Genomic DNA, 13658 nt, shown 5'->3' on the forward strand with positions numbered 1-13658 from the left:
AATGTTGCCTACATGAAGTACTAAATGTGTTTGTCAGGATTTAAAGTGGCTGCTCAAGTGACGAGCAGAAGCAGCCATGATTGCAGCTATCGACTCAGTGCTGCTCCAGCCTCTGTCTCCCAGTGGGTTCTCACTCTGTCACGCTGCCAACACTCTTGCCATGAGACGTTTCTCACGGCTGCTTGTCCCTGCATCTCTCTCTCTCTCTCCGTCAGACAGAACCTGGAGGAAGATCATCCCTCTGGTTTTAATTAAGCTTTTTAATTACAGCAAGACCGTGTTGTTCACGGAGACTTGCACTGAGGTAACAGTTGAGAAGAGGTGATAGCAAAATGAAGGGTAAGTTAGAGCCAGATCTGCCACACTGAGTTTACCCAAAAGTGATTTGTTTTTACAACAAGATTGTATTTTTCCTTCTTTCTTTAACAAAATCATTTCAGAGGGAAACACAAGAAATATTGATTCACGTGGATCGACATTTTAGGGTTTAAATAAACGTTTGTGTCGCTACAGTTTCAATTTGAAAATATAAAGTATAGAGAAGTCCTCGAGCGTTAAATTGCTGGTTGGATATACTTAAATCCTCTTTGTTGTGTCAAACATGTACAAACCTGAACTGGTGAGTTATTGGGCAAGTAATCGACTTCAGATCAGAAGCAATAAAGGATTTTCTTTCTTGGAATGAAAATGAAATTAGCCGTAACACAATACTGCGCAGGTGATTCATAAGGAAAGTGTGGTTGTTCACAGTTTGCCTTTGTACATGCCATGGTTTTACTTTGTTTCCCTATTTATCAAAGTAAATGCATGGAGTACGTGTTCAAAAATGTGTTCAAATGAATGTTGATGTATTGAATCTGTTGTAAAAGGATATGTATTAAATGCGTTGTCTAATAATCTGCAGTTGTTGCAATACCGTAATGTCATCAAATGGTTTTGTGCTCACTGCCTTTATACCATGTTTTTTAAACCTCTTAAATGGGATGAATATTATTGTAAAAATGAATGATGCTCCTCACCTGTTCACCTGGATTATCTTCAAACTAATTAAACGTAATCAAACAAAACACAGCAAGGGGAGAGTTTAGCATTATAATTAATAAATGCAAATACAATGAGATACCTCAAGCTCCTTTCTTTTTCACAAAAATCCAATTTCACACAAATGACTTCCACAACAAATGTGGAGCCTAAGGAGAGGATGAAGCGGAAATGGATGGGAAAATGGGGGGTTTATTTATACATTGTATATGCTGCAGTTGGTGAGATGGACCTAAGTGTCGCCATGGTAACCAGCAAGGTTGAGTCACATGGGTGGGGGTGGGCCGACTTTGATTAAGGCTAAATTATTTTCAAAGGTATAAAGTAAGTCAGGAGGAAATGTGAAGTGGCTGAAGTGGTAGATTGGACAGCCACAGCTTTACCCAGAATCCTTACTTACCAGACAGTTACAGAGGGCGGCTTGTTCCTTTTTGAAAGATGGCTCCGACCCACGACGTGACAAATTTCAGCCTCTCCCATCAGGCACCGGATACAAATTGCCAGTCTGCAAAACCAAGCGATACAAGGATAGATTTGTTCCTGCAGCCATAGTAGTTTTTATTGTATTTTTTTTATTATCATTTTAATCCTTTTTATTCACACTGTACATCTTATGCCTGTCTTTCGGTACTGTTGTTATGACCAAATCTGCCTTCAGGTATAAATAAATTTACCTTGACCTTCATGTAGTTGAGTCACTGGCTCAGTGTTAGTTTTCAATGTATTCAGGTCTTTTAGTTTGGTATAAACACAGAGAAAACAGCAGCAGCCCCGTTCAACAACTCCCATTTATTTTATATTTCAGTACCATTTTAGACTCCTAAAATGTATGTAATACATGTAAAATGTAACCTCTAACACATGGCATTGAACATGATTAAAAAGAGATATTCAACATTAATTGCTTTTCCATATGATAACCAAAGTCTTCATGTTAAAATCAGTTATAGAAATAAGAAATTAAGCACTTCATTTACAAGTACTCAGTTATTGATGATAGACTTCTATAAGCACTGTGAGGCCATATATCTATCTTTCTATCTATCTATCTATCTATCTATCTATCTATCTATCTATCTATCTATCTATCTATCTATCTATCTATCTATCTATCTATCTATCTATCCTCACATAAACCTTGTTGACCATGCAGGATCACTGATAAAAACATAAAGTCAAGAAGCCAATATGGTTTGAAATATATTACAGGGATTTGATTATTGCTCATTTACTGTATTCATTTTATTTATTTATTTAGTTGCTTATTTGTATTTGATTATCTTTGCTTAAATTATTAATCTGCTCCTGGGGAAATTACAGGAGCTTGCCACTCTTGTTTCTTGGGATAGATCACTCTCTGCTCTGCAGCCAATATTATGTCTGTGTTGATTCCAGTGAAATGTGTCACCCAATAATGTCACATACTAACCTGTAATAATAGCATTACATGTGAATTGCATCTTCCACCTCCTATATGTTTGATGATAATGACTAATGTTTGTATCATGAATGTGTCTTAAATGCTGCATATTTGTTAGTCTGTGCAGATTAACCTACAAGTAAAGGTATCAGCAAATCACAAACATGAATCATTGGCCCTAAAGCTAATGACAAACACTGACGAGTATTGGTGTTTCCTGCACTGTCATGGTCTCCCTCCGTGTGGCTGGTTTCCTGCAGGAGAATTTACTCCATATGATTAATTCTGACAGCAGAACTGCAGGGAGAGCACATGATGAATGACTCGCTCAATATGAGGTGTGAAATGCTTGCAGTATTTAGTATGTTTAGGGAAGAGAGAGCAACCTCCCCAGAGGCTAAATGCCACAAGACAGCAACAATGTGTACACTCTGTCCTTCAGCTCTTATTAAACATCATAAACAAATGAGGGATATATATACATATAGTATACATATAAATATATATATATATATATATATCCCTTATTTGTTTGCGCAGCCACACATCACTTAAGCCAGAGAGAAGCTTATTTTAAAGGAATTACCTCCACACAGAGATGGGAGTAAGTCACACATATGCAAGTCACAAGCAAGTCTCAAGTCATTCTGTAGTCAAGTCCAAGCAAGCAAGTCGTAAGAATATAGATGATATTCCACTTTTAAATATACTAAGAAGACGGTCATTTTGCACCGCCAGAGTTTTAACTGTAACAAAAAAACGGTATTACTTACACAACATAAGGACTGCTTCATACAACTGAATTGTTTATTTAAAAAATGATATAATTAACATCAATAAAGTGAAAATAAATAAAACTACACAGCCTAAAATGTAAAGAATATTGACATTAGGCCTACAATAGCAACCTACTGACTTCCTGTGGTGTTCCCGTGGCCAGGTTTCTTTGCAAAAGCAGACACCGTATGTTGTCCGTGTTTCAAAAACAAATCATAGCGTTAGCTCTTAATATTTCCACATATTTTAAAACATACTGTACTTCCCTTTACCTTCATTTTGTCTGTCTTTTTGTTAAAACTGTAGTATGTAAATTGTATACAAACAAATGTCAATTACATTCAAATCTTTGTCAGATGGGCTCACACAATGCAGCTCCACAATGACTCTCTCTTTGTTTCTCAGTATATTGATTCTTAGACCTCTTGTTGCATGGCAAAATTCCTGACCTGCACAGAGGAAGTGATAATTTTTATGTCGAGAAAGATGGAGGCAACACCAACATTGTGCTAGTAAAGCGAGACAACTGCAAACAGGTTAGGGAGTATGAATGAAGAGGTGAATATAGGTGCAGTTTTATGTGATTAATGCGTTTTGCCATTGCTCACTCTTGTGCTGTTACTGTATACACATAATTAAGTAAAGCAGCAACGTCAGTCATCTCCACAGCTCCCAGGTTTTTACTGCTTTGTACCAACGATCACAACAGAAGCTCAACCCAATATTCTTGGTCAAAAACAGCTCTGGCTTCTGGACTTCTGTATGTGGACAGACCCTATAAAGCTTCTCCATCATAACTACTGCTTCACACTCTAGGAAAGTGTTTCCCTATAAACATGCAATGCAGCACGTAGTACGGTGGCCCTGAGGTGCAAAACACAAACGCAAATCACAAAACACAACACAAATCAAAAACACAAACCCAAATCAAAAACACAAACACAAATCAAAAACACAAAAACATTAACTCAAAACGCAATCACAAATCACACAACGCAAACAAAAAAGCATTTGACACAACGGAAATACATTGTTTCCCACGATCGACCAGTGTCGTCGCTCATTGCACAGTCCATGTTTTTTTTTAGTTGCTTTTCCTCTGTGTTGTCTGCTTTTTTGTTTGCATTTTATGATTTGCGTTCCCATTGTGAGATAATGTTGTTGTGTTTGAGTTTTCTGCTTGGGGCGGGATTCGAACAGGGGCTATCTGTAATGTGCATTTCTACATGGAACGGCAGCTCTACCAAGTGAGCTACAGTGAGTTAATGTTTTCATGTTTTCTGCTTTTGTGTTTGTTTTTTGCACCTCAGGGCCACCGTAACAATGTGTATGAAAATACACTGTAGGATGCAGGGAGGAATATTTAATGTTTCACCTTTCAGAATTTAGAAAAAGATGCTGCGAGAAAGGTTGGGAAAACCTAAAGTCAGCAAGGTCATCATCTTTCAAAGAGATTGAAAGGAAAACAATTTCCATAATAACAAAAGTGAAATGACTACCATGGATATTACCATACCTGACATGTTTGCATATGGGAAACTTAAGTGAAGGAAATTGAGATGTTTAACTCAGATATTTGGCCATCAGCAATGAGCAGATGGGAAGCTCCACTGACTTGTAAAACTGCTGGTGAATATTTTTCCAGTTTCTCTTGGCAGACTCAATGATTGATGCATTCAGCACAGCTTCACAGCAATGAAGATGCATTATTTAATTTCTTTTTAAGGAGGTTTGACAGAGAGCTACAGAGGGTGTGTGTGTGTGTGTGTGGGGGGGGGGGGTGTGTCTGTGTGTTCGTTGGAGCTCTGAAAATGACAGCTTCTGACATTTCAGGGAAAGCTGAACACAACACTGACCCTTTTTTTGCTTTCCTGAAATCCTGCACACTATAGGTCAACTGACATCGTCAAGAAATCAGATTATCTTTTACATTTGATAGCAGGATCTTGAGCGCATGTTGGAAAAATCTTCAAAAGCTTTGTCTAATCAAGGAGAAATGGCCATTTAAATATTCCTTAGAAAGAAAAATCACTTACCTGATTGTTCGGAGAATCAGGCGACGTGATGAATCATCGACATGATTGTGTTACCAAGACGCTTAGGAGAATGTGTCCAATTAAATGAAAAACAGAGTTCACAGAGTGTATATACTATATATATACTGCTGAGGATGTATGTGATTATAAAAGAACATTGCATTCCCGACAGAAAGAAAATTCATACATCACTGGAGTCGCCTTTTTGGGAGAAATAATATCACATATTTGGTATACTCAGAGTTTGCACTTCTGCAAATGTAAACGTTAATACACTCAAATATCTATAATTGGATATTAGGCTTTACAGAGGGGTGTGTGTGTGGCGGGGCAGGAATATGGTTTCCCTCAACATGTCTGATCTGGAATGATTGACAACCCTGAGGCAAGAGGTGAGATCTTTATTTAAGATCACTTGTTCCATGAGTTTTTGGGATTTTAAACAAGCTTTTGGTCCACTGTCTGTAGCTTATGAATTTTGAATTGTAACAAGAACAGACTCTTTAAGTATTTATGTTCCATTGTACATTCAAAATGATGATTCCCACTCTCTATACTATTTTAATATGTTGTCCCATTTTCCACCATGTTTATCTTGATTATTACTTCATCAAATACCTTTTTTGAATTACAGTTACTGCTATTTCCCCATTGTTACTGCTACTTCCCACAGAGTGTTTTTGCATTCAGTGCAATGTTTTCCAAACGAGTGTGTATTCTCTTTGATTCTACCTTCAGCCTTGTGATCTTTGTTCCTTTATTCTGAGTGATTACCCATGTGCCAAACCTTTTTTCAGTATCAGTAAATTACTATTTCTCTCCACAGTCTGCATCTGAGTGTTCTGCTCCAGTTAACTACAACATGCGTGACCCAATGTTATATCTGTATACACAATATTCTGAGCATTCATGCCTCTCATGTCAGCGATTTGATTGCAGGGTTCCTTGTTCTGCTCTGACCACACTGTAACACCGTTTTCTGTAGTCAACTGTAGATTGACTCGGGGCACAAACACTGTATTAATGACAGTGTAAAAGCAAATGCATCTGATCACAGTGTTCCTCAGCATCTACAAGGTACCGCCATACCACATCACATCCACCTGACATCCTATGTTAGAAAAAAAAGATATATGATTACTCCTGTGGCCAATAGCATGCTTGCAACAAGTCAGCGTTGACAGTCAGGCCTCGGGACAGCAGCACACAGAGATTCAGCGGGAGGCAGTGGTAAAATCACATGAAAGGGCAATTTCAGAGCTGTCACGTTGTCCTGCTGAGATAAGATCCCTACCAGGTGACTGCAACAGTTTAGAGTTGAAATCCAGACTGGAACATTATTGCTTTTTCCCCAACCACCTTCCCCTTTCTCTCTCTCTTTCTCTCTATCTCTCTCTCTCTCTGTGTTGTCAAAGAAACAGAGATCCCATGGAAACCGACAAGAAATGAGTTCCCCAGAAATTTGCCAGTAGAAATGAAGCAGAGACAAATGCCGCGTTTCTATGAATTATACATCAGTTGAAATGTACAATGGAACAAATACCACACAAAACACTTTATACCGATGTGCTAATAAATAATGGAAAAATAGATTAACAGGCTTTTGACCTATTTTGAGTTTCACATCTGCAGGGACTTCTAATAATCAGTGAACATTTTAACTGAATTGCGTGGAACAGTTATGGTAGTGTTTATATCCAGTGTTTATCTGGGGCTATACAACTGATTTGAAATGGACTGTTTGTGGTCAAAATGTGTGCTCAACCAGGAGCATTATTTCATTTGACTTGAGTAGTTATTGATCCCATCAAACTCAAATTGCCTCATTTCTGACAATGGAGTCAGACCTAACCAGAGATACGATCATTGGTTTCCTCAGTGGATTTGAAAGTGCATAATACACACGCACACACACACACAGCTGTGAACTATTGTTCTACACACAATGTGTTGCAAATTCAGCCCCTTGTGTTTTTCTCAGTGAGACCTTCAGACAAAGCAGACAGATGTGATAAGTTAAACTGCAGTCTTCAACCAGCATATGTGCCTCCTCTCGGCTCATCCATCTGTCTTCCACCTCCTTTCTTTTAGCCCCTCTGGTATCTTTCTGGCCCTCGCACACACACACACACACAGTTGCAATCAAACAACCTAACTCCATAAAAGCCCCAGAAGGCAGTCTGAGTATCCCTGGATAAATACAAAGATCCCAGGGTGAAAGATAACTCCACAGACACATCTCGGAGCAAATATAGTCTTTGCAGTGTGTTGCTTAAGATCTGATTGAAAAGAAGCACATCTTCATCACGCATCTTCAACTCCCCCCCCATTGCTAGCAGCATGACTCTAAGTCTGTCAGTTGATCCGCCGCTGCAGTCGAAACTGAAATATCTCAATGTCTTAGTGATGCATTAGCACAAATGTGAAACTTTCATTTAAAAAAAAATTGCAGAAAGCACAGAGAGAAACAACCACCGAAGGCTGATCAGTTTCCACGTTGAGTGTAAATACAGATCAAGATCTTGATTTTGACCCATTTTAATGGTATGAGGTTCTTTTACTTTATTCTCAAAGCAATACTGCCAATTATATTCTACCTCACAATATTAATTGGTTTTTATAAGCCTGCATTCAGATTTGTGTACCAACCAATTTCCTCCTGATTATTATAACCTCCTTCCCCAAAGGATTTAATCAAAATCCATCCTTCGAGAAAATAGAGAAAATAAAGCCTCCTGGTTCAATTGCTGAACTGAGCTTACAGTAGCTGGACAAATGTGATGGACGTCCACATCAGCACATGAGCTCTGTGGCAAAAAAAAAAAAATCAATTTTGCCACGGTGCACATGGGAATGCTCTGTGTAAATATTTCAGGACTTAACTCACCAGTTTTTCACAACAAAGTCCATCCCCTCACCCTCACACTTAGGCCGAGGAGAAGGTGGCTGCAGCACAGCTTCATCCTCGCAGTTCATCCACTCAGATTGGACTAAAGACTGATACTGAAGTGACTCACTCAAAGTGGAGCTACCTCCAGCCATCAACACTGTTCCAAAACTAGTTAATGCTCAATATTCAATTTGTTTACTGTCCTTCATCCCCCCTGATTTTCCCCTTTTTGTTGAAAATATACTATCCACAACCTCAAATCTGCAGGTATCTGCTGTGGTCAGCATGATGGTAATGTCATCGTTCACCCTGTGCTTGTGCATATTGAACCTATGCGGAAATACACGAGCATGTCTTCATTTTGTCATCACTAGGGCCTTATATATATATATGCGCTGACTGTGCATGCTCCCTGTGGGCCACAGTCTACAGCCTGTATAACCCATCACTCAAAGAGTACAACAGCGGCGTAGCCAGTAATAGGCCTGGGTGGACCAGTGCCGCTCACATTACTCACTGGACCACCCGGCCACCCAGAGTCAAATAAACATTTTGTGACTAAAATGAAATGTTAGGAAGAGATAAATATAAACATGATTTTTTTTTTTTACTTGTTCTGTTCTGTTTAACTAAAACGAAACCATTGAAACGAGTGGTCCAACACAGAGGGAATGTAATTGGTACACAGGCACGATAGTTAGCTTTTCAGTGTTAACGTCACAACGATAGCTAAACAAAGTTCCTTCAAAAGAGTTTTAGAAGAAGATAGACGGCCTCCATCGACCAAGCTGACCCAGACCAGCTCGGACTCTCCCGGTCAGGCTGACGCGGATTTATCTGCCACCATCAAAACCGCTGCGTGTGCATTTGCGGGTATCCGTGAGCTGTCCGATGTTACTGAAGCTGCGATGGCTGTAATGACTGCAACGAGCCACGAGGGATATCACGCATGCCCGATATCCCTCATGCATTCATTACAGTCATTGCAGCTTCAGTACCATAGGAAAGATCATCCATAACAGCTGCTTGCAGGTTTGTTAATCGGAGTTGTCTGTGCTACTGCAGCTGCAATGATGCAGGAACGTTGTCTGATGTAGCATGTTAGCATGTTAGTTAAAACATTATCTGCTGTTTAGGTTTTTTTGCCACATTGTGCAATAAAATATGGCATATTAAAATGATGACTGTTTTTAATTTTTTAAGTCTGTTTGCCTTTTTACAGGAGCGTATTGCAAAAAAAAGACTCCTGTTTTTCTGAGTAATTACTTTTCGGTTTGTTTTTCGGAGTAATTTATTTTTTGGTCTGTTTTTCCTCCGCCAAGGAGGTTATGTTTTTCGCTGGAGTTTGTCTGTCTGTTAGTTAGTAACATAACTCGACAAGTCACAGAACAAGTGATTACGGCGTGATCCGTAGATGCTATCACTGGTTACAACACTCACTGTCTGACCATAACGTTATCACTGTTATAACACTCGGTGCCTGACCCAAGCGCGCCGACAGGGTGTATTTTGTCAGCACTGTGCCTACAACTTTTTCACAGCATTTTCCCCTAAATGATTAGACTAAAAATATTCAAAACTAGAAAAGCACTGGACCCTGGCGGATATCTGCGCTCTCCGAAAAAAAAAAAAAAAAATTACTCTGAAAAACAGGAAAAGTATTACTCAGAAAATCAAGAAAAAAATTAGACAGAAAAACAGGGGGAAAAAAATGTTGTGTTATAGGCAATGTTTTTTGGGGGTTTTTTTCAAGTTAATGCAAAACGCTTCCATACCTTTTTACTACTTCTACTTTTTTAAGATGGTCCGCCCACTTTTGTCCAAGCAAAAAAATTTGGGCAAACAGGAACGGACCATGAGATTGAGCACCCATGAGTGGAAAGCTACACTGATGCAGCCCCTTATTTTGGTGGGAGTTGAGCCACGGATATGTACGTAGAAATGGAAAAATGTGTGGCGACTCTGCAAACACAGAATCAGCGAGCATGTCATTGGGACACACACACACACACACACACAGAACATGCACACACTTGTTCTGCTGTACGTGCTTGAGAGCCATGATGAAGCAGAGTCCTGCTTTTGTAGCTCTTGACATTTTCTCATGCAAATGAGTACAGTCCTCGGGAGAAAGAAATCCAGAGCTGATCGGGGCCACTTCAAAGCCCTTTTAATTGGCCACATGTCAAGAAAACATACTCACACTCAAACACACACACACTCCAATGTTTGATCTGCACTTTTCTCTTGTGACCTTTTCATTATCTTTGCAATGGAGAAATGAAAGATCCTCATATTTAAGTATTGAGCTTGTCAGATGCAATAAGATGGAGTGTGACCAGAGAGTAAATCAGTAGATAAAATTCATCCACTTCAGTGCCATTTGCAAGCACTGGCCACTTCAGGCATTTTAATTCATAATTCATAACAGAATGATGTCTAAGGCACCAAAACAAGCTTATTTGGATGCACTGACATGCACTGTTTGGAATTAAATGTGGCATTTGATGAATAAAAGTAATTGTCACTGCAATTGTTTAAAATCCTTTCACATACTGAGATCTCTCTCTCTCTCTCCCTCTCTCTCTCTCTGTGTGTGTGTGTGTGTGTGTGTGTGTGTGTGTGTGTGAAAGAGAGAGAACAGAGTTTTAGTGCCCTCTTGTGTTGACATTAGGAACATACTGTACAATTTGATGGTTTGAGCAGACATCGTTCATGCTGCTGCAGCAGGTGCCTGGTGATTTAGATGAAAAACTAAAATACTTTGATTCACACAATGATGATTGTCAGTTTAGACGTAACAGAACACAGTATAACAGTACTGCAGCAGACATTACATGACGACACGATAACTAAGGAAGTCAAACAAACGTGACACCAAAGACCTTTAATATGCGTAATCAAAAACATTAAATTCACATATAAGTGACTGTTTCTCAGGCAATACAGATTATGTGTCAAAAAAAAAGTGTCTTTAAGACAGATATTCATCATTTATCCTCTATGTGATGGTCATGGGGAGCTGGAGCCAGTCCCAGCTTACAGTCCATCACAGGGTAAACACACAGAGATGAAGAGCCATTCATCGTACCTACAGTATACGGTTGAGTTAGAGAATGTTTTTGGACTGTGGGAGGAAACTGGAGAAGCAGGATAAACCCCACTAACATGCAAACTATTAGTGGAATATCAATGAATAAACTAAACATTAAGGAAATATTGCATAATTTTTCTCCTTTGCAAAATCCCACCCCTCCTTCATTCCACTGACACTTTACGAAGTAAACATAGAAATGAAAAAAACGAGATGTTTTGCTCAAAGCAAAGCAGAATTCCCCACAAGCACTGCAATCAAACAAAATAAATGAACAGATGACAGAAATAGTAGGAGAAATAATTACCTCTATGATGGTAATATTAAAGAAAATGTCAAGAAGTATAAATCAGGAAGAAAATCATTCACAAAATAAAACATTTGGTATTTAAATGATGTGTATGTGTTGTGTTCAGCTTGAGGGACATTTCTGGCATAAACCCTGACTTTTTCAGGACTGGTAGTCCTCATGCAGACCAAAACCTGGTCCTAAGTTTTCATTTTATTCCATTGCTGAAGAACTGGTAAAGGTTGGGATGAAGATGAGAATACTGGTTAGGCTTTAGTTTAACTGTCCAAATGAATTCAAAGACAAAGCTCCCTCTCTCTGTGTGTGTCCTTTTTATCGGTTGTGAGGACAGATTTTAGTTGAAAACTTCACAACAGCTTATTGAGATTTAAGACTTGACCTTAGAATAAAATGAGACATTTAGTTAACTTAGTAGAGGTTAGGGTAATGAGGCTGGAACGATGCATTATATGTGTTGTGAGTGTCCTCACAATCATAGAGAGACAAGTGAATGTACTGTGTGTGTGTGTGTGTGTGTGTGTGTGTGTGTGTGTGTGCGTGACTGTACAGTGCATCTTGTCAGTCACCGACTGCAGCCACAGAGCAGTGGTGGTGGTAGCGCGCATGCGCAGTGCATCCAGGGGCTCGGCGGCGTTCGGTGCTGAAGTGGGGCGGATGGCAGAAAAACAGCGGCGATGGACATTACACCGCGGAATTCCCATTTAACATGTCGTCGAATAAACGTCTGAACATCGCGTCTTCTCACCCATCACCCTAGGACACTGACAGCGCGACGCAAAGCGGTAAGATGCTGGTTATTCCGCGCTAATGCTCCACACGGAATTGCTAACTGACGTTAGCACACGGCGCTAGCCGCCGCTGCCACTGCTGCTGCTGCTGCTGCTGCCGCCACCAACCTCCCTCTCGCTGAGAGAGATAGCGGATCTCAGTTTGTCAGCTAAAGCTAGCGCGAAGAAAGTGGGTTGTGTTTGATTTCTGCGGGTGGGGAAATGGGTGCAACACCGTGCAACTCCCTCTCTCTCTCTCCCCCCTCCCTGTCATGGTGTTATCACTCTGGGGTGTCACCTGGGAGGGGATCTCCCCCCCGGCTGCTGCTGCTGCTGCTGCTGCTGCTGAGCTGCTGCTGCTCCGACATGCAGCAGCTGTAGGACTCTCTGGTGTTCTGACTGCATGCATTTAAACATGCATGCACTACACCAGCAGCCCCCCCCCCACACACACACACACACACACACACACACCGTCCGATGAGCCTGCCCACTCCTGATCTGCAGATATGCACGGGGCCTTCAGGCAGATGCAGCAGATCTACTACTCCTCAAACCTTCCTGTCAACTTCCTCACGTTGCAGTTAACGTTGCTACTGTTTAAATCCCTCTTTCCACCCATGTCACACACCAGACACACGCGCACACACACACACACACACACACACCATCTGCCCCACCTGGGTGTGTTGACACACAGGAGCCCAGGTTGTGATGCCACTTCTACCCAGCTTTGACTCTTCATTCAAAGAGCTCTACTATACTCAAAGACCACTCGATGAGACAAAACTGAGGACGTTTAATGGAAGACGCTGAAGTATAAGGAGCGGCAGCTGGTGTGTTATCTGCTGCTGTAGCCCATCTGCCTCAAGGTTGGACATGTTGTGCATTCAGAGTTGGTCTTCTGCATTCGTTGATTGTCACAATTGGTTATTTGAGGGTACCTTACATTTGTCTTGAAATGAACTGATGCTCACTGGATCATACCAACAAGCCTACTGTGTTCAGAGTCAATGAAGTCACTTTTTTTTCCCAATTCTGATGCTGTGTTAACTGTAGCAGATTACCTTCACTATGTCTAAATGCTTTGAGTTGCTGCTTTGTGATTGGATATTTGCAGTTGAGCTGGTGTACCTAATAAATGTCACTCGCTGTTTGCCCACCTGACGTCCAGGTTCTGTGTTTGCAGGATAGAGATATTTGTACTGTACGAGCACCACAGGTCAAATTTTTTTTCTCCCAAAAACGAATGCCATGAATGGTGTTCACTCCCCACCAATTATCTCCATGGAAGAGAAAATGAACAGGTACTTAGAGCACAAC

The sequence above is a fragment of the Microchirus variegatus genome (genome assembly GCF_963457635.1).
Source record: "Microchirus variegatus genome assembly, chromosome: 11".
In the NCBI taxonomy this organism is placed as follows: Eukaryota; Metazoa; Chordata; class Actinopteri; order Pleuronectiformes; family Soleidae; genus Microchirus; species Microchirus variegatus.